Source organism: Pteropus vampyrus, unplaced genomic scaffold (genome assembly GCF_000151845.1).
Source record: "Pteropus vampyrus isolate Shadow unplaced genomic scaffold, Pvam_2.0 Scaffold336, whole genome shotgun sequence".
NCBI lineage: Eukaryota > Metazoa > Chordata > Mammalia > Chiroptera > Pteropodidae > Pteropus > Pteropus vampyrus.
In genome coordinates this window covers 1237338-1264126 of record NW_011889117.1, presented here as the reverse complement: position 1 = coordinate 1264126, position 26789 = coordinate 1237338, and the positions used below count along the sequence as shown (strand labels likewise).

The following is a 26789-nucleotide window of genomic DNA, read 5'->3' as shown; positions in this document are numbered from 1 at the left end:
TGGCTTGTGACCCTAGGTTACAACAGACAGTGACAGAGTTGACAGGAACTCTGCAGGGGGCTCATCTCCAAAAGCAGATGCATCCTGCCTGCCTCTGCATGTCCTGAAGGCAGCAGTCTACCAACCCCAGCTGAAGAAGAGCTGCAGGCTGGGAGGAAAGGCATCCTTTCCAGAGACAGAACTAAGACAGCAAGAGCACCTGCTCCTTCCTGAGTGCTTAGAATCAGCAGAAGGCATTAAAGCTGGCCTGGTCCTACAAGGAGGTCTGTGAACCATGAAGCAGAAGGCAGGGCAAAAATGAATGTAATGAGGTCATTCCACACACCTCTGGTAGAGCCCTCACTTCCTCCAAGTCGGCTCACCCACTCTGACATATTTCCACAGCATCTCTCGGTTTCACTGTGTTACATTACTGAACACTTGCTCAGACTTTCCATCCATGCAGGATTTGCCTTATGCTCAGGGGAACAAATAGGTACCCATGTGACAAGAGGTTCAGAGACGAAAGGTGTAGTGGAAAAACCTTGGCTTAAATCTTGGCTCTGAATCTTATTGGTTCAGTAACCAAGAAAGTGTTTTGTTTAACCTCCCTGTGCCTCGATTTCCTCATCTGATAAATGCTTCATAGGGTTGTTGTGAGGATTAGAGAATGCTCAAAAAGCCCAAATAAATGGCAGCACTCAATATTATTATTGTGAAAGTTTTATTTACTACAAATATCATATCTTGCATACCTTTTTATAAAAATTTCTACCCTTAAAATGATCTCTTTAGGCTTAAGAACTGAAAGCCCTATTATAATGTTTATAGGGAAGAAGTATGAATCTAACCTATTATCAGCCATTATCAGATCTGGAATTGGTCTAGGTCAGGCAAAGGGTGGGATTGGGTCACAAACAGTAAACTTGGCTGGGATGTTGGTAAGGAAAAAAAATGTCTCCCAAACTTTAGTAACTTGGACAGTGGCTTCAGGATCATAACATATCCCTATATTATTATTTACTTAATATTTTTCTTTAAATCAACTAAATTTTCCAAAACTTAAATGCATTCATATAAAATTTATATCAGTGTCATTGGTCATAAACATAGTATAATTCTAAAAAAGAAAATGAATAAAACAGTGTCATTAAATTCTAAACAGCTGCTGTTGCCAGAAGAAAACTTCAAGCTTGAGGTCTATTTTCTTGGCTAAAAAGGAGATTGAGAAGTCGTAGAGTATGTTAATGACATATTAGGCCCAATGAGACTTTCTTCTACACGTAATCCAGGCTTGAAAGAGAACTGCAATGAGAATTACTTTCTCATGATGTAATTATTTTATGCTTGTCCATTTACCACCTAAAACCACATCTGCATAACTTAAAAGTCATCTCATATACTATCACTAATACATGTTCTAAAAGTTTGGAAATAGAAGGTCTGGTGCATGAGGATAAATTAGGCCAGGGCTGTGGGGACCAAAACTGGGGCTACTGAGTACTACCAAGTAATACTCAAAGAAATTGGAAAATATTCAAGTCCAACTTCACTTCCTTTACGAGTTTCTGTAAATGCTTTTACAACCATGTGTACGATTTCTCTTTTTGTATCTCCTCTAGCACCTACGATAGGGTAGTATACATAATAGATAATAAATACCTGGAGCTGACTGACTGAATAAAATGGTATTATTAGAAGAGGTAATCCAAACTGGAACCTGGGAGCTAAAGAGGAAGACAGCTTTTCTGAAAGGCATTACTCCTTCATCTCCCACCTGCAACAGATAACAGGTTCAGCCTAAAGTCTAAGTAAGATGTAGAAATGCCATATACCAGCAGAGTAGAATCGTTCTAAGGACTGAACTTTGCAAAGTATATAGTTCTTTCTCCTCTTTTGGACTTAGAGATCTGGCTTTTGATAAATAACTTTAGTCTTGCAATGGTTCTGTCCCATTTTCAAGTGGTGAAATAATTCCAAAATAGCTTCATAAAGGTCATTTACAGTTTAAGTGATGTGCTCCAGGTGTGTCTTGCACTGAAAATCAACCATCACCCCTTACCTGCCAGACCTAAGAGACTGGTACTCTAAGTTTGTATCCATTAAAGTGGGGGTCCCCGACCCCAGGGCCTCTGACTGGTACCAGACCATAGCCTATTAGGAAGCAGGTCGCACAGCAGGAGGTGAGTGGCAGGTGAGCCAGCAAAGCCTCATCTATATTTGCAGCCGCTCCCCAGCGCTAGCATCACCGCCTCGGCTCCACCTCAGATCATCGGGCATTAGATTCTCATAGGAGGATTGGTCCCTGGTGCCAAAAAGGTTGGGGACTGCTACATTAGAGTATATTTTCTTGATTTTGCACAGATAGCATGAGTGATGGATACATAAAGTCTATAACTACTATTTATAAAATAAAATATCTGAGTCTCTCAAAGGCAGTTTGGGAAATTTGGGGCCCTCTTAAGAGAAAGATGAGAACACCATTAGTAGATACTCAGCCCTGAGGAAGTCCATCTTCAGATTACCATGCCTGGGGACAGGGATGAAACTGACAAACCTTAAGTACTTCGCCCTCGTCCAGTGCAGGGAATTGACTTTTTCTCAGAAGAGACTTTAGAGACTAATAAAACCAAAAACCAATAAACAAACAAACAAACAAACAACAAAACTCCTCTCTGAAAGGGTATAAATCAGCTATAGGAAATATTTCAGAAGTCTTCTGGCCAGTGAACCTTTCTCCCCAGCCTAGTTTGGTGCTGAGCCTCTGTACTCAAATTCTGACAAAGAACCAGTTTCTGACAGTGGCTAGAAGTATCTGCTTATAACTCCCCTCCCCATTTGTTGATCAATGATGGCAATTTCTAAATTACCAGTTGGTTCTCCTTTGTGCTTCATCATCAATCAGTGTATTCTCAAAGACTACTCATTTTGATTTTCAACCCAACTTAAACATAACCAGGAACCTTACTTCTGCCAAGTACCACCCCAAAACCCAAAGTTAAATATAAATGAATGGGGGGATATCTATTATTTTAGAGAATTCCTACAAAGCTCCCTACAAAGAAATGAGAGTTGATCTCATTAGTAAATCATGTCATCATCAGCTCATTTTCTTGCCAGTTTTGATGATGATATCCTTATATCAGCAGAGCAGAGCAGAGTTAAATTGTCAGATTCCTGAAGCAATTCTCCTTTGGACTTACCTGTGGAAATAGTGCTGAATGAGAAGGGTCAATGAACTCAGGGTCCGGGCTTCAGTTCAGGGACTTTGGCAGCCTGACCAAAGCCATCCTCTGAATTTCCACTGCTTTTTATACAACCCTGGGCTATTAATGAACTCCAACTGTGTGACTACCCTACTGACCACTTTGCTGGCCTCTCAGATCTTCAGTGGTTTCAGGGCTAAGGGACCTCTATATTCTCTTGCCTCAAGGATCTCCATCTCCCAGAGTGTTGCTAACTCAGCAGGAGTTTCTCTGGTGAGTCCTTTTGCTTTATGGCAATTGAGCTATAACATTTCTAATCTGAAAGCAGTTTGAAATTAAGGTGCAAAAAACTGAATTTTGGAGACTAATGAAATTTGGTGCAATTGAATTTTAGGTGCTGTCTGGGTCTCCCTGGGGTCCAGCCTGATGTGTGGGGGCCTCTTGCCCATAGTTTTGGAGCATTTTGATAATTTAACATTACTTATCCATGGAAGATCCTTGGTGGAGCCAGGATCCAACAGATTTCTGAACTAGGACTCCATCCAATGCCATTCGCCAAGCTGAATCAATACCACTTACTAGCTATGTGACCTTGGACAAGTTAATAAACTTTGTTGGGCCTCAGTTTCCTCAGATGTAAAATAGGGGCGATAATATTATACAGTGTTAATGTGAATTTTAAATGAGATATGATGTATGTAACACATGGTAGATGATCAATGAATTTCAGTTCCCTTACCCCTACCCTCTACATTTTAGAGGGAATCTATTCACCCACCTCACCTCTTGCCTAGTAGGCAGGATGAGGCTTGGGTTAGAATATTCCTCAGGGGCACCTCTAGGAAGGATGTGGGGAACATAACCCAGTAAGTCACAGGGATTAGTCTTTCTCTTTCTTAGATCCTAGGTTACAATGGTAAGACCGAGAAATCCTCTGAATTCAGCTCCACTTCAGAAAATGCTTGCAATGTTTATATCTGGGACAAGCCTATTAGTAGGCATGACTAGGACTCCTGATTAACATAGCCTAGCCCAGGACCTTGAAAACAGCAATGATTTTAATCTTACAGTATGAGGTGGAATGTTCTATGCCATATATCTGCCTTTTATACATGACTCTAAAGAGCAGAAGTACTTGTCACAAAAACATGACATTCATGACCCGATCTACATACTAGATAATTACTGTTTCTCAACTCTTTGAAACAAGAATCCTCTTTTTTTCAAGTTTATTTACCTTAAGTACCTACCATATTGCTTTGTACATTAACTGGGTTGAGCTAGAAACTAAAGAAAAAACAAAACAGGAACTTAACATTACTAGAGTGCAAGATCCAAACTGACTAAAAGAACCAGAAAGAAACCAAAGCTGGGCAGAATCTTTTCTATGTACCAGATTTTGCTCACATAACTGTTATTTGTGGACTTTCACCATCTGCTAGAAAGTGATTGTTGCACTCAAGAAGACAATCTTAGGAATATGTTGTTAGTAGCATAACTGGCTAGAACAGTGGCTGGAATAGTTTTGTTCCTGAAGTCATGCCTAGTTACCAACGAGTGATAAATAAGACTTTTTTCCCCATGCAGGATTGATTAAGATAGCAAAGTGCCACCAGCCATTCTGTACTGCCACAAGGCTGGGAGCTTGGCTCTAATCCTCTCTGCTTGGGAAGTTTGTTTCTCAGTCAATTGCTATCTCCTCTGTGTTTTGTCCTTGATGCTTATAGAGTATTTGCTACTGTAATTCATTAAGTAAAATTCTCCTTTCTCTTAAGGTTTAGTTTTGCTACTTTCAGGCTCAATGATTTAATTTTTTTTTTTTATTGGCCTGAGAGCTGAAATGAGAGTGTTCCTAACTAGGGGAAAGATAAGTAGAGAGAATGATTTATTCTTAGAATGGATTGGGATGTTAATAAACTGCTAATGGGGCTGTCTCTATCGGATTTTAACTCCTGAGAGCAGAGACTTACTCATCTGTGTATCTCCACTGCCTAATGGGGTTCCATGGTGGCTGTTTAATAAATGCTTACTGATTAATAAATGAATCAATATAACCAACATTGCAAAAAGTTACAGGCGTGAAATTGGTCGTATAGGTTATACGCACTAGAGAAGCTCAGAAGAAGAAAAAATCATTGTAGGCCAGAATGATCATGGAAGGTTCTATGGAAGGAATAGGAAGGTTCTCTGGAAGAACTGGGCTCTCTAGACAGAGATGGGAGGGAATACGGAAAGAATATGGGATTCCGATCACTTAAACTTTGTGACCCTCAATTTCTCCACTATCTGAAATTTATTTACTTACTTATTACCCACAGTAGTCATCTTTATTTTTTCAATTACAGTTGACATTCAATATTTTTTATATTAGTCTCAAGTATACAGCATAGTGGTTAGACATTTATATAATTTATGAAGCGTTCTTCCAATTAGTCTAGTACCTACTTGGCACTATACATAGTTATTACAATATTATTGACTATATTCCCTATGCTGTACTTTATATCCCCATGATGATTTCATAACTACCAATTTGTACTTCTCAATCCCTCACCTTTTTCACTCAGCTCCCAACCCTCCTCCCATCTGGCAATCATGTTTGTTCTCTGTATCTATGAGTCTGTCTCTGTTTTCTTCTTTTGTTCATTTATTTTGTTCTTTAGATTCCACATTTAAGTGAGATCACATGGTAATCTTAATAACACGTCTTTGTTTTCCTTTCTCCTTTCCTCTTTTACTTTTCCTATTCCATCCCTCCTATTCCTGAGGTCCCAACTTGACCATACGTACCCAAGCTCTTGTCTTAGACTCTGCTTTTAGGGGAACCCAATTAAGACAAATGATTTGTGCAATCTTTGTCAAGAGCCAGGTTAAATAAAAAAAAAAAAAATGCTGTGCTTTCCATATTTTACCAAGAGTGTGGACCTAGAATTGTTCACCTCAGACTACACTTTGTATTATTTTTTCCTTGTTTTTACTTTATTGTTTTTATTATATTAGTTTCAGATATTCAGTACAATGGTTAGACATTTATATAATTTATGAAGTGATCCCCCCAATTACTCTAACACTCATCTAGCACTGATACACAGCCATTACAATAATATTGACTACATTCCCTATGCTGTACTCTATATCCCTGTGACTATTTTGTAACTACTAATTTGTACTTCCTCTATCCAAAAATTTAAATTTAAAAAATGGGGACAATAAACCTACATAATACATTAAGAGTAACCGAGATAGCTATATAAAGTAATTGGCACAGAGCATTGTACACACAAAAGAATTTTCTTCCCTCTGTAAGTTATCTTTTATTGATCTATATAATCATCCTAATGGATTTGAAAGCTGTCCTAATAGTATTCTGGAGTTCATGGTGTCGTTTCCTTCACCACCAAGGAGTTTTCTAGACAACGGAGATCTCTTTCCCATGAAAAATATTCCAGGGGACATTTGATCCCTCCCTAAGGACAGATGAGATAAATAAGCATGTTAAACACTTTCTATCTCTAACCTTGAGCACATATGACCATGTTGGACATGGGAGACCTTTACTAGGCAATGCATCTCCAATTTTATTTACTTTTCCACCTCACAAATCTTTATTATTGGAAGAGCTCTTGAAGGTAATTTAATATATATTTTTCATTTTACATGTTAAAAAAAAACTTAAGCCCAGAGTAATTAAGAGATTTACTCAGCTAGTTAGTGGCAGAACTGTGAACTATACTTGAGGTCTTTTGACTTCTTTTCCAGTGCTCTTTCTCACATATCAGGCTATTTCACATTTCCATCAATACTAGCAACCCAGTTTTTTGGTGGGATTTAGAGACATCCTATATGAGACCTCGGCTTGTTCATCAAATGACTAAGAGGATCAAATGATTAATACAAATAAAAGATGTTCCTGCTAATTCATGACTGCTGACTTCTGGAATATTGATTATTCTATGTGACTTCTCGGTCCCACAATATTTGTATCTGGAGCAAGATGACATTTTATTATTTCCCAAGATATTAATTTTTTCAAGTTTGAACACATTGTTAACATCTTCTAATTTATTATGATTGTATATTTAATTTCCATTAACTTTTTTCTGAATTTCATTTCTATTATAAGATTAATTAAACATTAGCACTTTAAAAACATATTTTTCCTTAATTTTTCCCAGTAGATGCACCAGATTATTCCAAGAAATTATTTGATACTTCTTTTTTAAAAAGAGAAAACAAATTTTATTGCAATATAAAGTACACTTACAAAACGTCTACAGAAGGCATGTAATTCTTCCCTGCTATATAAATTAATTGGGAATCCTTTATTCGCCTATTGTTATGATGATGCCACCTAAAACATACTGTAAATGAGTTATACACTGTAACAAATGCGTCACTGATTTTCAACAATCATTGATTTAATAATAATTAGTTTATTATTATATAATCATACCCATATTCTGGAATTTATATTCATGTTGTTTAGTGGAATTTAGAGTATAATTGTACATGGATAGTACAGAAAAACATTCACTATTAAATTATTTCATACCTTCATGACAGGTTAACATTCCTCTTGACTGAAAATAACAACTTCACCTATGGTCTGCAACACAGATCCAGGATTCTCAATGCAATAATTTGTGTGTATGTGTGTCTACGTGTGCACCAATAGAATGACTTAAAGTGTATCTTGAGACAAGTGTAACATTACTGTTGATTATTTTGCATGTTTAAATATTATAGTCTGATTATTTGTAAAAACAAAACCCCACAAAAATATTCTTAATTCTAAAAAAACAATCTGTCAACCTGTAATTTTTCTAAAATGCTTTACTTGAACACACATTGAATTTCTAAAAGGGAACATATTACTTTAGATAATAAGGTATAAAAATTAGTGGTTCCTATTTTATACTCTGAAATATGCATTTCTGGTATTTGTTTTATGCAGCATAAAGTTTAGATAAAAAAATTCTAATTCCTGGATCCCCACAGTTCATTTAGAAAACACCTCCCAGTTCTGGCTCTCACAGCAGGTTTTACAGTTTAAATGTGATGAAGTGTTCTAGCTCTATCTATTTCAAGTATCAAAGAAAAATGAGGCTCAAAATCTGTAGGTTGTAGCTGAAAATGCAAAGCTTTAAAAAACAGTTAAATGTGTTTTGAAGTAAGATGTAAATTGAAACAAGATTCTTAAGTGCTTATCTGTGTTAGGCTGGTGAATACTAGGACTTTAGAATTATTTTATTAAATCTAAATATTTGCTCAAAAGTGATAAAGAACATAATTTGCCTATAAATATACGGTTTTGTAGAGAAACCGATCTTGATGTTTAAAACTTTTTCAACGTTGACTTTAGTTTTGTTTGCTTTTGAATAATATTAATTTAATATTCAACTGAACATAAATATTTGGCCTCACTACTTATAATAGAATGACTTACTTTTGAAATAGAAATTTTTTAAAACACTAGAAAGAGAATTTACTAAAGTGGTTTAAACGTGTCTTTCAATTCAACAGAAATCCTGCAGTACAGAAAGTATCTTGTACCTTTAAAGTTTCAGAGTAAGTTGACCTTCTGAAATGTTAATGCCCTTTAAAAAACCAAAGTCAAACAGAAGACTGCTGCAATAAAGCACTGTTTCTAAAAGTTGTAGACATGATCCCACAGTCTGAGAGTTAGCAGTACTCCTCAGAGTAAGCAACTTTCCACCTCTTCTTAGGCACACTAAGTTTTCAGCTTAGAAAATAATCTAACCTGGCCTTTAACATATTAAGTAGTATGAATATTTCAAAGTCTTTTTCTTTCAAAGAAAAGAATTTGAAGTCTCACTAAGGAGTAATGAGAAGTATATCTTACTTTTAGACATTAGACTTTCTAAAATTGGCCCAACTGTATAAAACTTTAAGAATTATGTGAAAATATGGAATCATTTCTCTAGGAAAACAGTGTGACAAAATTAGACATCACTATGTTGAACCCCTTTTTAGCTTTAACTCAAAAATAGAAATCACGAGACTTCTTTATTTTAAAAATACACAGAAGTAAAAAGTGCTATTTTTCAAAAAGTACAATATTTTTCCTACTATCAACATGGAATGATTTCAGGTCTCCTGTACTGAAAGCTGGACTTTTAAAAAAGTAGTATTGTAATACTTAATATATTAATCATTAGTGGCTTCAGTTTCAGCTGAACTCCTAATTAGACTTCAAATTCCTCTTTTTCCTGCAGGACCTTTTGGTTTTGCAAAACTTTGCTTATGTGCCTGCTGCTTAGGTGTACCTCTTCACAAAGGAATTCTACAGTAAGCCCATCCCCATTGCCTATCTCGATCTTTCTAATAATAACCATTTGTAGTTGTCTAATTTCTAGCAGAGGGCTCTTGCAGCTGGAATACAACATCAGCTCTCTTCTCCCACCCTGCATGTATATCCAGTCATTGAATAAATAAAAACTATGGACTCTAAATAGTCTCCGTTATGGAAATGTTTATACAGAAAGAAATAGTAATGTGCTGAATCCTTGGGAATCCTCTTTGACAAATCTTTTAGTTCTGTATTTGCCGTGTTGGCCAAAATTATATTTTCATTTTTTACATCTCATTTCAATTGCACATAGTTGAGCTGTTATTCAATTTTTCCAAAGCCTGAAAATCTTAAATAGGAAATGCTATTCCTTGCAGTGTTTGATGCTTAGTGTCCATATCCATGTCAGTTTGTACCTTGGTAATTTTAATCTGTCGTAATTTTTCCTCAGCTGTAGTCAATGGGGCAGGAGAAGTTTGTGACAGCAAATATCTTCCTTTACTGTTCCAAATACTTCATCTTTAATGTGGCCACCTCCAAACTCCTTTTCTAGAGTTGCTCTTGTTGTTGCATACATTTTTTGACAAACATGAGAATGATCTGGAGATCACGCAGTGAATATTCATTCATATCCCTAGGCATTCTGAGAACCTAACCTGAATATGTGGCATGGTTGTTTGTCCTCCAACAGGTGTAAAACAAAGAAATCGATCCTTATCCCAAGAATCTGAAGGCTGATTACATGATCCAATCACAAGTTTGCAAGAGATATTCTTTTTATTAAATTGATTGGGGTGACATTGGTTAATAGAATCATATAGGTTTCAAGTGTACAATTCAATAATACGCCATATGTGTACTGCTTTGTGTGTTTACCACCCGAAGTTAAATTTCCTTCCATCACCATATATTTGACCCCCTTTACTTTTATCTACCTTCCTTCTCTCCCCAAAATGGAATATACAGACTTTTGAAAATATCTGTCAATTATCATGTTTGTTTGTTGCTTTCGGTTTTAAGTTCTACATAAGATTACACTCATATATGGGATATATTTGTCCTTGCAGCTGAGATGTGTCTCTTGAAGGCAGCATATGGTTGGGTTTTGTTTTTCAATCCAATCTGCTACTCTATGCCTTTTTATTGGTGAATTGTCCATTTATATTTTGTTTTAGGTAGAATAACCCCCTTTAGTATTTCCTGTAATGCAGGCCTTGTGGTGGAAAAATTCTCTCAGCTTCTGTATGTGTGGAAAGGTCTTTATTTCTCCTTCATATCTAAAGGATAACTTCACTGGATATATTATTCCTGGCTGATAATTTCTCTCTTTCAAGAGTTTCAATATTTGATTCCACACCCTCCTAGCTTGCAGAGTTTCTGCTTAAAAATCCGATGATAATCCAATGGGATTTCCTATATAGGTTACTGTTTTCTTTTTCTTAGCTGCCTTGAGAATTCTTTCTTTGTCATCAGTTTTTGACAATTTTAATATAATGTGCCTTAGAGAAGGCCTTTTTGGATTGAGATAATCAGGCGTTCTGTTTGGTTCTTAGATTTAAGGCTTCAGTTCTTTCCATAAGTTTAGGAAGTTCTCATCAACTATTTGTTTAAATAGGCTCTCTGTTCCTTTCTCTCTTCTCCTTCAGGTATACCCCTTATTCTTATATTGCTCTTTCTGATGATGTCAGATAGTTCTTGTAGAGTTCTTTCATTTATTTTCACTCTCAAGTCTCTTTTTCCATCTGTGTCATTTCCAGATTTCTGTCTTCAATATCACTGATTCTTTCATCCATCTGGTCAGTTCTATTTCCTAACCTCATTCTTCATCTCTTTTATTGAGTTCTTCAGCTCCAGAATTTCTATTTGGTTCTTTTTTAAAGTTTCAATCTCTTTGATAAAGTAATCCTTTTGTTTGCTGATTATATTTCTGAGTTCATTAAACTGCCTATCTGTGTTTTCTTGCATCTTATTTTTTCAGAACCACAATCTTGAATTCTTTGTAATTTAAATTACATATTTCCATGTCTTTAAGTTATTTTCTGGAGAATTTCATTTTCTTTCTGAGCTGCCTTGTTATCTTAGTTGTTCGTGGTATTTGATGGATTTTTTTCTACTCCTAGGCATTTATGGGAATGAACTCTGCTTTTTTATTAAGGGTGATATCTCTTTAGCAGGTTGATAAGAAGAGGTTTTTCTTTTGTTTTCCAGTAGGTGGCACACAAGCCTTCTGCACTGCCCAGGCCTCCTGGATGTGTGCTGGGCAAAAATTGCCCTTTATTCCTAGGGGATACTCACTAGTGTCTCCTCTGTGACCAGGTTGCCTCAGCTTCAGGGCTCCACTGCTGTGGGAGAATGTGGTAAGTAAGGCCTGGAGCTGCCCCCAGCAGCCAGATGCAATGTTGTGCTGCTTGAGGTATCCCAGGTGCCTATGCTGGAATCAGCCTCGATGGGCGGGAGCAGGGTGGGTTGGGAGAGGCCACTGGTGTGTTTGCTGCTTTGCTTTCCTCACAGTAATGGCGACTGCCAGACCCTAGCTGTCTCAGCTCTATATCTCCACTCAGTCACTGGGATTAGCTGCAGTGTGTGTCTGCCTCTCAAAGCTGACTCTTCAGTTCTCTGGGCTGTAGATACTCTGCTCTGTAGTCGGACACTCACTGAGAGTTTCTTCTGGGGTCTACTGCTAGCTCTGGGAGGGTGCAGGAAGGCAAATTCTAGGAGGGTAGGAGGAGGTTGTTATGTGCAGTGGCTTTGTTTTCTGCCTGACAGTCATGGCTGCTAGAACACAGCTGTCACGCTTCTGTATTTTGGTCTCTACCTCTATAGATTGATTGCTGGGTTCAGCCATAGTATATGATGATCACTCAGGATGAATGTTTGGGGCTACAGAGCGTGCATGAAGCAACCTGATTCCTCCCCTCTTCCCGAGTCCCACAGTGAGCTCCAGGCCAGTATCCATCCCTGTTCTTCTCCCTTCCCTCTTCCGATTTGCCCCAACTCACCCACCTTCAGATGTTTCAGTGTGCAGATCTCTAAGAAGTGTTTGTGTGTTAGTCTAGAAATCCTTGATTGATTATAGCTGTTCAACGTGATGTAATTTCAAGGAGAGAGATCAAAGGAACATTCTCTTACACTGCCATAATTCTGACGTCACTTTTTCATTAACATTTTTATCCATTTGCTTTATCATTTTCATTGCCTTTTTTTTATACACACACGTGTGCACACACATACAGTTTTTTTTTTCTGAATGATTTAAGAAAAAGTTGCAAACATTTACCTTTACCTCCAAATACTTCGGTCTGTATTTCCTAATAAGGATATCCTATTACCTAACCACACAACATTGATCAATTTCAGCAAATTTAGCATTGATATAATACTCTAGTCTATTGCATACAATTTTGTTAATTGACACAATATGTCCACTATTGAATTTTCCCCCCTCTGCCACAGGATCTAGTTAATGATCAGGCATTGCATTTGGTTTTCATTTCTCTTTAGTCTTCTTTAATCTTAAAAATTTTATAGCCTTTGTCATTTATGACGCTGTAAAATATGAATCTAATTATGTATAATATGAATCTAATTAAATGTATAATTAAATGTATAATATGAATCTAATTATGAGAAACATCAGACAAACCTAAAATGTAACAAAACATGAAAAATTATGGAAACATTTTAGTTTGTCTGATGTTTCTCATAATTAGATTCATATTATACATTTCTGATCGAAGAACTACATAAATGTTGTCTGTTCTCTTCAGGGTTTAATATCTAGAGGCACACGATATCCGTCTGCCCCTTATTGGTGATGTTAATTATGATCACCTGGTTCAGTTGTCAGATTTCTCCACTGTAGAGTTATAATTTTTCCCTGGCAACCAATAAACCATCTATTGGGACATACTCTAAGATCATGCAAATATTCTGCATCTCATAAATATTTGCTCCTAGCTTTAATATTCATTGATATTCTTGCCTGAACCATTCTTTGTTATGAGGGTTGCAAAATGATAATTTTACAACTTCAGCATTCCCTCCACATTTAGCAGTAAGCATTAGACATTCTATTGTAAGCAACGGTCTTCCCCTCTCCCTTATTTATATATATATATATTTATAATTTGGGATTCATATTTTTCTATTTAATGGTTTATAATTTATTACATTCCTTAATTATTCTGGTGCTAAAATGTCCAGATAGAGTAAGTAGAAATTTCTTCAGGTTGGCTCCTTTGCCTTCAAGACATGTGCCCATTCTTATTTTTAGTAATTCCTTACTTTATAGCATAAATGATGTTCCAGGTTCATCTTGTACCTCCTGTGTCCCAGCTCTGGAATAAGTGATTTGCCTCAGGAGTCCTGGTTCTACAAAAAAGAATTATAAGTAAACATATGGTAAAATTGACTTTTTGTGTGTACAGTTCATTTTAATACATGTATAGATTCATGCAACCACCACCACAAACAGAATACAGAACAGTTCCAGCATCCCCCAAAATTCCCTCATGCTGTCCTTTGTAGTCATACTTGTCACCTTGCCCTCATTCCTAACTAACCCTTGGCAACCACTCATTTTTTTCTCCATCACCATAGTTTTTTTTGTCTTGTCTTTTTGAACATGTCATGAAAATAATACAGTATATAAACTGAAACATCTGGGACAGGAGATTCCTTTTCTTGTAGGTTATGAATTCAATGTATTTAATGGTTTAAAAATGACTTTATTTCATTTTGAGTGAGTTTTGTAGTTTTCAAGGAATTAGTCCATTTCATCTAAATTGTCGAGTTTATGTGTATAGAGTTGTTCAGAGTGTTCCCTTATTACCTTTTAAATGTCTGTAATTTTTATTACCTTTTAAAAGTGTGTAATTGTTTTCATTACTGATACTGGTAATTTGTATCTTCTTTTTTCTTTATCAGTCTTGTTAGAAGTTTATCAGTTTTATTGATCTTTTCAAAGAACTGGCTTTTGGTTTCCTTAATTATTTTTTTTGTTTTCAATTTCATTGATTTTTTGCTCTTATCATTATTCTTTCCTTCCTTCTGTTTGCCCTGGGTATAGTTCTCCAATTTCTTAAGGTACAAGCTTACATTATTCATATGAGACTTTTTTTCTTTTCTAATATAAGCATTGATGCTATCAATTTTCCTCTAAGCACTGCTTTAGCTTGATTTGTTGTACTATCATTTATTTATTTATTTTTTTAGGCGAGGCAACCCTTGGTTGACCTCACAGATTGCAAGGACCTTGTCAGCTTACAATCTTTTATTTTTTATTTTTTACACCTACAGCACCTGGTCTTCCTAGACGATCTCCCATCCAAGTAATAACCAGGCCCGACCCTGTTTAGCTTCTGAGATCAGACAGGATCAGGCTTGTTCAGGGTGGCATGGCCATAGAAAATTTGTTGTACTATCATTTTTGTTCAGTTCTAAATATTTTATAATTTCACTTGAGACTTACTCTTTGACCTTTTGATTATTTAGAAACATGTTGTTTAATATCCAAATGTTTGGAGATTTTCCTGTTATCTTTCTGGTTTTGATTTCTAGCCTAATTCTATTATGGTCAGATAACATACTTTGCATGATTTAAAATCTTTTAACTTTGTTAAGGATAACTTTATAACCTAGCATATGGTCTATATTGATTACAACTTCTGTTTATGCCTGATTATTGTTTCCACGTACAGTTGAAAAAAATGTGTATTTTGCTGTTGTTGGATGGAGTGTTCCATAAATGTCAATGAGATCCATTTGGTTGAGTTTTTCTATATGCTAATTTTTTGTCTAGTAGTTCTATCAATTGCTGAGGGAGGAGTGTTGAAACGCCAACTATAATTGTCAATTTATCTATTTTACTTTTTAAGCAACAGTTTTACTTCATGTATTTTGACACTTCTGTTTATGGTATACACATTTAGGATTATTACATATTTTTGGTAAACTGACCCTTGTATCATTATGTAATGCTCTTCTTTATCGTTGGTAGTTTTCTTTGTTCTGAGACTTCATAGCTCTTAGCTATTATTTCTTCAAATAATACTTTGTCTGATATTAATATAGCTACTCAGATTTATTTTGGTTTGCATGTTATATATTTTTTTCCATTCTTTTCGTTTAAATCTAGCTGTATCATTACATTGGAAATGAGTTTTGTAAACAGCATGTAGTTATGCCATTTTAAAAAATCCATTCTGACAATGTCTGTGTTTTAATTGGTACATTTAAACCTCTACATTTAATATAATAGTTAATATGTTTGGATTGTCTACCATTTTATTATCTGTTTTCTACTTGTTTTCTCTCTTTTTGTGTCTTATTTCCCTTTTCCTGCCTTCTTTGGGGTTATTTGAATTTTTCTAGTATCCCATTTTATCTACTATGGGCTTTTAAAAACTTTTACTGTAATGTGCAGTGTGTGTGTGAGTGTGTGTGTGTGTGTGTGTGTGTGTGTGTGTGTGTGTGTGGTTGCTATAGGGATTATAATATACATACTTAACTTTTCAGTCTACTTCCAATTGGAGTTTACCAATTTATTGTTGAAACCTTACCACCATGTTAATCTCTTAACTCTCCCTCCTATCTGATGTAGTTACATTCATATACACAGAAAACTCTATCAAGCAATATAATTTTTGCTTTCAACCATCAAACACTTTAAAGAATTCAGAGGAGAAGAATGGTCTATTATATTTACTCAGATATTTACCATTTCTATTGCTCTTCCTCTACTCCCAGTGTTCTCCATTTCCTTCTGGTATCATTTGCCTTCTCTTTGAAGAACTTTCTTTAGCAATCCTTTTTGAGAAGATCTTCTGGTAATGTATTGTCTTAGTTTGACCTTCATTTGAGAATATCTTTATATCACCTTCCTTTTTCAAGGATGTTTTCTCTGGATATATAATTCTGTATCGACATTCATTTAGCACATTAAAAATGTTATTTCATTTCCTTTTGGCCTCCATAGTTTCTGATGAGAAATTACAGCCATTCAAATCATAGTTCTATAAGTAATATTTTTACTCTGTTTGCTTTCAGTATTTTTTTCAGTCTGATTATGAAGTATATATCATGAATTTTTTGTTTGTTTGTTTGAAGTTGGCTGAGCTTTTTGACTGGTAGATGAATATGTCTTTCACCAAACTGGGGAAGTTCTTAGCTATTACTTCTTCAAACACTTTTTCTATACTGTACTCTTTCTCTTCTTTTTCTGGAATTCCAACACAAATGTTAGACCTCTTGATATTGTCCCTCGAGGCTCTGCTTATTTTTAAAAATCTTTTCTTCTCTATTGCTCAGACTGAATAATTTATATTGATCTATCTTCAAGTACACAGACACTTTCCTCTGTTAACTCCATTCTACTATTGAGCACACCAGTAAGTTTTTTATTTTGGTTATTATTCAGTGGGGTCTGTGGTGATATCCTCCTTTTCATTCCTAATACTAGTAATTTGAGATTTTCTTCTTTTCTTGATCAGTTTAGCTAGAGGCTATCAGTTGTTAGTCTTTCAAAGAACCAACTTCTTATTTCGCTATTTTTCCAAATTTTTGTCCATATTCTAGTTCACTGATTTCCATTCTTACATTTATAATGTCCTCCCTTTTGCTTACTGTTTAATCTGCTCTTTTTTTCTAGCTCCTTAATGTGGAAGTTTAGATCATTTAGTTTTAAATCTTCTTTTTTAATACTAGCTCTTAGAAGTATAAATTTCTCTTTAAAGACTACCATAACTACATCCCATAAATTTTGATATGTGGTTTTAATCATCATTCCCTTCAAAATATTTTCTGATTTCTTTTGATTTCCCCTTCGACCTATGCATTAGTAAGGGGCATATTTGCTTAATTTCAAAACATTTGGAGATTTTTCCCAGATAACTTTTCATTAGTGATTTTTAATGTAATTATATTATGGCCAGTTAATAGGTAAGATAGCATACACTGTATTGTTTCAAACTTTTAAAATATATTAATATTTATTTTGTGTCTAGCATATAGGTTATATTAATGAATATTCCAAATGTACTTGAAAAGAATGTGTATTCTTCAGTTTTGGGTGGAGAGTTCAATAAATGGCAATTAGATACAGTGGTTTACATTGTGTTTTCTTTACTGATTTTGTGACTATTTGTTCTATTGCCAAGAGAAAAGTGTTGAGAACTCCAACTGTAATTGTAGGTTTCTTTACTTTTTCCGTTCATATGCCAGTTTTTACATCATATATTTGGAAACTTTGTAATTCTATGAGTACACATTTAAAACTGTAGTCTTTTTGATGAATAGATCCTTTTTTATATTTTTAAATTAAATTTGTTGGAGTGATGTTGATTAATGGTTATGTAGGTTTCAAGTGTACAATTCAGTAATACAGCAGCTGTATATTGCATTGTGTGTTTGCCACCCAAAGTCATATCTCCTACTATTACCATACATTTGACCTTCTTTATCCTTTTCTACGTCCCCCCGCCTTTCATTCTGGTAACCACTATATTGTTGTCTGTGTCTATGAGCTTTTGTCTGTCTTGTTCGTTTTTTGCTTTTAGTTTTATATCCACATATGAGTGAAATCGCATGGTTCTCAATTTTTTCTGACTTATTTTAGCTTAGCAAGATCCATCTATGTTGTCACAAATGGCAGTATTTCATCTCTTCTTATGGCTGAGTAATAATATTCCACTGTACATATGTACCACATCTTCCTTATCCAAACATCTACCGAAGGACACTTCAGTTGTTTCCATGTCTTGGCTACCATGAATAGTGCTGCAATGAACATTGGGGTACATATCTCTTTATGAATAAACATTGGCGGATTTTTTGGGTAGATACCTAGAAGAGAAATTGTTGGGTCATAAAGTAATTCTATTCTTAATTTTTGAGGAACCTCTATACTGTTTTCCATAGTGACTGTAACAATTTACATTCCTACCAGCAGTGTATGAGGGTTCCTTTTTCCTCACAACCTCTCCAACACTTGTTATTACTTGTCTTATTGCCATTCTTACAGGTGTGAGGTGGTATCTCATTGTGGTTTTGATTCGCATTTCTCTAATAGCTAGTGAAGTTGGGCATCTTTTCATATATCTGCCGGCCATTTGTACATCTTCTAGGGAGAAGTGTCTGTTCAGATCCTCTGCCCATTTTTTTATTGGATTGTCTTTTTGTCATTGTTGTTGATGTTGAGTTGTATGAGTTCTTTACATATTTTGGATATTAGCCCCTTACTGAAGGTGTTGCTTGCAAATATCTTCTTCCATTCAGCTGGTTGCCTCTTTGTTTTGTTGATGGTTTCTTTTGTTGTGCAGAAGCTTTTTAGTTTGATATAGTCCCATTCATTTATTTTTGCTTTGACTTCTCTTGCCTTTGAGGTCAAATTCATAACATCCTCTCTAAAACCAAGGTCCATGAGTTTAGTACCTATGTTTTCTTCTATGCAATTTATTGTTTCAGGTCTTATATTTAGGTCTTTGATCCATTTTGAGTTAATTTTGGTATATGGTGATAGACAGCAGTCTAGTTTCATTCTTTTGCATGTGGTTTTCCAATTTTCCAGCACCATTTATTGAAGAGGCTTTCTTTTCTCCATTGTATGTTTTTGGCTCCTTTGTTGAAAATTATTTGCCCACATGTATGTGGGTTTATTTCTGGGTTCTCAATTCTGTTCCATTGGTCAGTGTATCTGTTTTTCTGCCAACACAATGATGTTTTGATTCCTGAACAGACCATTTTTTTATACATTAGCAAATGTTCCTCTTTACCTCTGGTAATGAACGCTTTTTTATCCTGAAGTTTACTTTATCAGATACTAATATTGCCACTTCAGCTTTCTTATGGTTACTGTTACAGGAATCCTCCTTTTCAACTGATTGGTTTCCTTAATGCCTCCTGCATACAGCTGCTAATTTTGGTACCTTTATTCAATTACTTGAAAAGCTCTCTCTAAGATCTCCACATGTTAACCCTATGATTCCTTCAAAGCCAAGCTCAAATTCTACTTGATTCCCAAAGCCTTTTACTCCTTCCTTATCCCTTTCCTAGTGTTATTATAGCTGCCTACTCTGAAATCCCCTTTGTCACCTTGTCACTATGCTGTCTATTTTGTCATTTTCCTTTACATATATAGATCCCTTTTCTCATCATAGAACAGGGGCTCTCAAAGTGTGATCCAAGGACCCCTTGGGCTCCCTCCTTTCAGTGGGTATATGAGGTCAAAACTATTTTCAAAATAATACTAAGATGTTATTTGCCTTTTTCACTCTGATTTTCTCAAGGTGGAATTTTCTAGATGCTAGATGACATGTGATAACACAACAGGTTAAATGTATAAGCAGACATGAGAATCCAGTTGTCTTTTATTAAGCCAAACATTAAACAGATTCACGGAATCCAATCTTTTCATTTTTGACATCTTTTCTTTTCTTTTTTTTAACATCTTGGTTACTTCCAAGATTTTGCAATTATGAATAAAACTGTAATATTTGTGTTTAATGGCACAGATAAACTTGGTCTTCTCATAAAACTATATGACCCTACTATTACTGGAAAGTAAACTCCCCCCCCCCCACCCCGCCTCCTGCTGCAGTGGTGTGGAAGAGAGGGACAAACCATTGTGTCTAGAGCTGACTTTCAATAGATCCCAGCGATGGAGCTGCTATGCTACTAGGAAACCCCCACCCAGAAGCAGTCGTCTAGGAATGGTTTAGCACCAGGTTCCCCACGAACGTGCGGTGCGTGACGGGCGAGGGGGCGGCCCCCTTTCCGGCCGCGCCCCGTTTCCCGGGAGGAGGGGCTCTTCTACTGGACCTCTGTCTGGACCCATGGTGGAACACACGCGATGTGTGGAACTCTGGAGGCAGCCAGCGGGGGAACGGCTATCTGAGGCCAACCGAGGCCAACCAAGGCTCTGTGGAGCTGCCGAATCATTCATCCTGGGTGGGATTCTGATTTACAGGCGTTTAGTCATAATCCCATAGACGGAAGCTTTGCCCCATTGGCTCCTCAGCCAAGCACACACACCAAATGTCTGAACCTGTGGTGAAAGTAAACTTTTCTGGTCGTTCAACTGTCTATTTACAAATTCTGCCATCTAAACTATCCTAAAATTCACATTCCAAGTTTTGTAAGATAGCCAAAGTATGTAAAATGTAAAGTCATCAAGTTGATGTTTCTCTGTTTACATATGCTATGAAAATGCCTCCTTAAGACTATCTCGATAGCCCTTGCTGGGTCTGAATGCATTCCTGGCGCTATTTATTCTTTTGCTGCAGGGTTTCTCAAGTATTTTAAAGGAGATTATGTGTAGTTTAAGAAAGATATTCAGTATACTGAAACACAGGTTTTAAAAACCTGAGAAATATGGTTATCCTGGCTAATTTTGGCCCCTTTTCACAACTTTTTGTTTTAGAAAATATAGTTTTCATAAAACTATGGTATTTATGTTAAGTTGTCATAGGCATATTGTTATTTTTAAATAAATATTTAAACATTTTCCCATTTTAAATTTCTAATAAGGTAAATATTAATAGATAAAACTCACATAAACAAAAGTTTTTTGGGAGCCTCAAAGTTTGCAGACTTTTTAAAGAGGTCCTAAGAGCAAAAGTTTAAGAATCTAAAGAGGGGAGGAAGCAGGTCTTATTCCAATTTGAGTCTTCATTGATGTGCACATCATAAGATTTCAGTAAATGTTAAATGATTGTGAAAATGTGGGAATTTGGAGCACAGACGTCAATAAGTAAAAGTAATTTTTTAATGGGAACATTGTGTCATCTTTTGAAGTGTTACATTTTTATTTCCTAGGTACAATTCCCTCTTCTGTTGCATGTACATGGGTGAAATTTAAAAAAAAAAAAAGAATATAAAAACAGTTTATCGAACCTGAAGGAGCTCCTGGGCTTTCGACATAGGGGAGAAGATACTGTTCAGAAAAGTTTGAACCCTACAAAAAGTTTTCTTGGAATTTTTATTTTGCGGTTACCACCACCACAGAATGAGAGAGCTTTACTTAGGAGGGAAAACGGTGTCATAAAAAATGACCAAGATTAAGGAGAAACAGCTGCATTAAAGAGTTTCTTGGAACAAACTATTTGGTTTTAATTGCATGGAACATAATTGGCCCCAACTGCTTTGTGAAAGATTCAGAAACAAAAGAACACCAGGAAAAAAAAAAAACAAACTAAAACAAATAATGCCTCAAGAACTGTTTAAGCAAGACAATGAGATTCATTTCAACCTAATTATCCCTTACATATACTCTCTGTAAACTAAGAAAATATTTCAATTAAAGTTTTCTAAACCTGCCTTGAGCTTTATTTAAGAATTTGCAAATATATCAGATTAAAAAAAAAATGGTCTTCAATAAAACTTTATTCTTGTCCTTATTAGAGGATTTTATGTTCTCTGTTCTTTTACCTAAGATTCTCATCTTTTCGATGTGAAAGCGTCTGAAAACATCCTAAATCTTAGATCAGTCTTAGTTTACAATCTTAAACTGGTAGATTAAGCCTTTCTTTAAAATCCCACTTTTATTTACTGTCTATGTCAGGGACCAGCAAACTTTCTGTTAAGGCTTTGTGGGCCATAAGGTCTCTGTGGCAACTGGTCAACTCTGTTTTTGCTGGAAAGCAGCCACAGAAATATGTAAAGAAGTAGGCATGGCTGTGTTCCAATAAAACTTTATTTATAAAAACAGAAGGTGGGTCATATTCAGCCTGCCAGCTGACTGTAGTTTGCCAACCCCTGTTCTATTTGTTCAAATCCAAAAGTCTTACTCTGGCATCTCATCAGGACAGTTTATCATTTATCTCTGACTAATCTTGTTCCCCAACATTATTAAGTCTCATTTCCCAAATGCTGTGCTCATTTCTGCTTTCAAGACTTTGCTATGTGCATCCCTCACCAGGAATAGCCTCCTCCCTTCATTCTGCCTTTCCAAGTCCTACCCATCCTTTGGGGTCTGGCTATACCTTCTGTATGAAGCCTTTATGGATAACTCCAACAAACGTTCCTCTCTCCCTTTTCTCAATCTTTCATGACTATCCATAGCTCTTAATATAGCAAAATAGTCTGAAATTATTTCAGACCACTTATCAACAACAATACTATAATACACTAACATATACAGGTCTCCATCTTTTTGAGGCAAATCTTGCCTGGAGGGCAGAAGCCTACAAGTTGGATTTATTGAAAAGCTAAACTTTTACTCTAGGGACTCTCACTAGCTCAGGTCCTATACTTAATTTTGTAATTTTTTTATAATTCCAGATTCTTTTACTTAAAGAGGACCTCCAAATTTGTATGTTTCAGGATCCATAAAACATGGCTCTGCCTCTGGGCTCACCACAAGGTTGGTACAGCAGAGATTCTTTCATCCCTCAATATCCATTGCCCTGCTGGAATACTTGCCTTCCAGATTGTTGTATGAGTGTCAGATCTTGTTTAAATAACTGTTTTGGGGGGTCTTTCTGTAATAGCAGTTTAATACCTAGCACTATAAGCTGGCCACAGTAAGCATTCAGAAATCTTTATTGAACCAAATGTGGTTATTAACTAAGAAATAGATCAATGCAGACCTGCTCTTCAGAATAATTCAGTTTCTCATCTTCCAATTTGTGCCATATTTGTATTTTATCAAATGCAGTATGATAAGATATAGTTACATAATAAAAATACATGTGGTTAGAACTGCATTTTCTGTTTTAGATAGGGAAGGCAATTTACTTTTAGGGCACCTACATAAAGCTATTTAGAGTAGTAGTTCACAAAGGTGGCCCTATTAAAATGGACCACTTACTTCACTTGGACACAATTCATCAGTACTTTGCTTGCCAACACCTACCTAACTCCTGACCCCCAGGCCCCAAAAGAAGGCAATTAAAACAAGGAATCAGGTGTTACGTTGTGGGCCTGCATGCTGGAAGGTTGTGAGGTAGGGAGTAGAGGTGAAGAAAAGACTGATAATGTTCACAGATGATGGCAGGAGACAGACCAAATAGTGGTAGAGTACAGCTAGGAGCAGCTATTTGAATCTGTCTGTAGGGTAAAAGGCCATAAAAACAGATTGTCTATTTTAGTGAACCCTAATCAGCTCACTGGAAGACAGGGAAGTCTCATTGTTTTTCCTAGACAGGCCTGAGTCTTATAATTCATCAAGAAATTCATGTAACTTGTTGGAAAAGATCAATGAAAGCTATGGACATCACTTCATTCCTTTTTTAAAAAGTCTGTGACCTCTGTGTCATTGTCAGATTTACCACATATTGCAACCTCTTCTTTTCTGCTATAAACTCCTAAAATAATAGATAAAATTCTCTCTCTATATATGTGTGTATAGAGAGAATTTTATATATATATATAATATATTTTATATAATATATATATTATAGAATTTTATATATATATAAAATTCTCTCTATACACACATATATAGACAATCTGTTTTTATATATATATAAAATATATTTTTTAATTTTTGGCTGTACTCAAAGACAAGAAGAGAAAAACTGTTCAAGGACCAGAAATGGAGAAATTTTCCTTAAGCAATAATAAATATCCAGGAACCTATAGTACCAAACAGAAGCCAAAGCTCTCAAAGCAGTATATACAGTGGTGAAAACTGAAGGCCTAGTTAGCACTGCCCACATATGAACACAATCCCAAAAGGAAAGCACCTACCCAGAGCTTAGGCAGAAACAGTCACCTGCCTAATGACTCTGCTATGAAAATATAGAACGAGGTAGTGGGATAGACTGTAAGAGTGAGAAGGAACAAATTAGACTGTATAGACTGGGAAGGCCTAAATGATATTTCACTTGAATGACAAGAAGTTGTCAGCCCTGTGAAGGTTTAGGGGCAGAGTAAAGTGCTTTCTGAAAGGCCATTACTGAGGGAGTGGAGGAGTAGTAAGAGGAAGATGGGCTTAGCATATATGGAACTTTTGGTAAATATGGCAGTCTAAGATGAGGCAGGAAGTCCTCTCGCCCTCTCTAAGCACACAGAAATAATGGATAAAATACAAAAATACATTTTAAATTACATGTTTGATTTCTAAAACCACAAAAAGAAATCCCTGGGTGCTAGAAATGATTATCAGAATGATTAAAAAAAAAAAAAAGTTGAAGCCCAAACTGAAGCTAGATGGTTCCAATATCTCCATGGCTTTAGCTCTGTCTTACCACTCTAGTTTAGATGTTAGCAAACCACAGTCCACAGGCCAAATCTGCCCACCACTTCTTTCTGTAAATAAAGTTTTATTAGAATGTAGCTTTGCTCAATCATTTGTATATCGTGTATGGCTGTGTTAATGCTATAGCGGCTGAGTTGAGTGGTTTGACCAGAGACCACATGGTACAAAGTCTAAAATATTTATTCTCTGGCCCTTTACAGAAAAAGTTTGCTGACCCCTGCTCTAGCTCTTTTTTTTTTTTTTTTCTAAACAGCCTTATTGAGATGTAATTTACCTATCATAATGTTCACCAGTTTAAAGTGTACAATTCGATGTTTTTCAGTATATCTACAGAGTTTTGCAACGATCAACCATAATCTAGATTTAGAATATCTTCATCACCCCAAAAAGAAACTTTATACCTATTAATGGTGATTCTCATTCCCCTCACCTTCCCATCCACGCCCCAGCCCTAGACAACCACCACTCTACTTTTGGTCTCTATAAATTTGCCTATTCTGTATATTTCATATAAATGAAATCATATACTATGTGATCTTTTGTATCTGGCTACTTTCACTTACTATAATGTTTTCAAGGTTCATCTATATTGCAGCATGTATCAGTACTTCATCTCCTTTTATGGCTGAACAATATTCCATTGTATAAAATATACTACATTTTGTTTATCCATTCTTCAGTTATGGACATTTAGATTTTTTTCTACTTTTTGGCTATTATAAACAAAGCTGCTATGAATGTTCATGTACAAGTTTTTGTGTTGACATACATTTTCAATTCTCTTTGGTAAACACCCGGACACAGAATTGCTGGTTCATGTGATAACTCCGTATTTAATATTTTGAAGAACAGCCAAACTGTCCAAAGTGGCTGCACACTTATCTCTTTATTTCTGGTACCTTGGATTCACAAGGAAAATACAGCGTATTACCTAAGACTACTGATAGAAAAGGGATACTGGAGAGAAACTAGAACTCAAAGCATGCATAAATTAATCATGTGGTTCAAATTCATACTACCTATGTAGTTCAGTAATGTTGAACTGAGAAATTAATGTAAAAGTGGGTTCAGAACTGGTGAAATCTAGAGGGTTCCATGGACAAAGTGACCTAAGTCTATACCTAGACAAACTATAGTTTAGGAGTAAAAGAATAAATTTATTTAAAGACCTACAGAGACTTATACATTTACCACCAAAACATTCTTGCTGAAAGAACTATTAAGGAATGTACTCAAACCAGAATAAAAATGAACCAGGAAGGAGACAGGGAAGTGCAAGAAATGATGGTGAATAAAAGCTGTTAAAACGTGTTGATAAATCATAGTTTAAGACTTGCATACCCTTGCTGCTAAAATCCAGCAAGGACAGTAAGAGAAGAAAAAAATTACGGGCCAAGCTCATCCATAAACATAGTCACAAAAATCCCAAATAAAAATTAACAAATTAAATTTAATTTTACAATCAAAAATTTTTATCACAAGAATGGTTCAGCATTAGAAACTTTATTAACAATTCAAAACTGTATAACCATCTCAATATATATCCAAAAGAATTAAATAAAATTCAACACTCATTCATGATTTAAAATACCTGTCTGCCATTGTGTAATCAAAATCTTGAGCCTTTGGGGAAAATGATTTATCAGTGTGATACATACAACTTTGGAATCTTAGGTGGAAATATAGGTATAACTGCATAATTTTTCAATGATTGAAGTAGACAGATATTCAGTGTAACCAAGAATTAGGTAGCATAATAATGGTTTGTGATTATGCTTTTTAAAAAAGTATATATCTTTTATAAGTACTAAAATATTTATAGATAAAACAATGATGCATAAATAATAATAATAATAAATAATAGAACTTATTTCAAAATATTCTAGTAGTAGGGGCTATAGAAAACAATGTGATGTGAAAGTTGTGTGATAGATACAATGGGATTCATGACACTACTCTCTCTACTTTTGTATAGGATTGATATTTTGCATAATAAAAGCTTTAAAAAATCACCTGGAACATCTGTAAAATATTTAGATTTCAGGTACCATCCAGAGATTCTAATTTAGTAGGTCTAACATGGGATCCATGAAACTCC

General features: G+C 35.5%; 1 long non-coding RNA gene and 2 pseudogenes across 3 annotated transcripts in view; all 3 read right to left on the bottom strand.

Moving 5' to 3' along the window:
• The window catches only part of LOC105304286, a 68405-nt gene that overhangs the window by 15561 nt on the left and 26055 nt on the right, over positions 1–26789 (bottom strand). For 2 of the 3 annotated variants that reach the window (XR_002776822.1, XR_896984.2), the window contains exon 3: positions 13597–13866. This is a non-coding gene — a long non-coding RNA (uncharacterized LOC105304286). Of the gene's footprint in view, positions 1–13596; positions 13867–26789 lie in introns of those variants that run through there. The other variant, XR_002776823.1, reaches the window with a different exon arrangement.
• LOC105304336 lies at positions 7401–10384 on the bottom strand (annotated as a pseudogene).
• Positions 14785–14903, bottom strand: LOC111730851 (annotated as a pseudogene).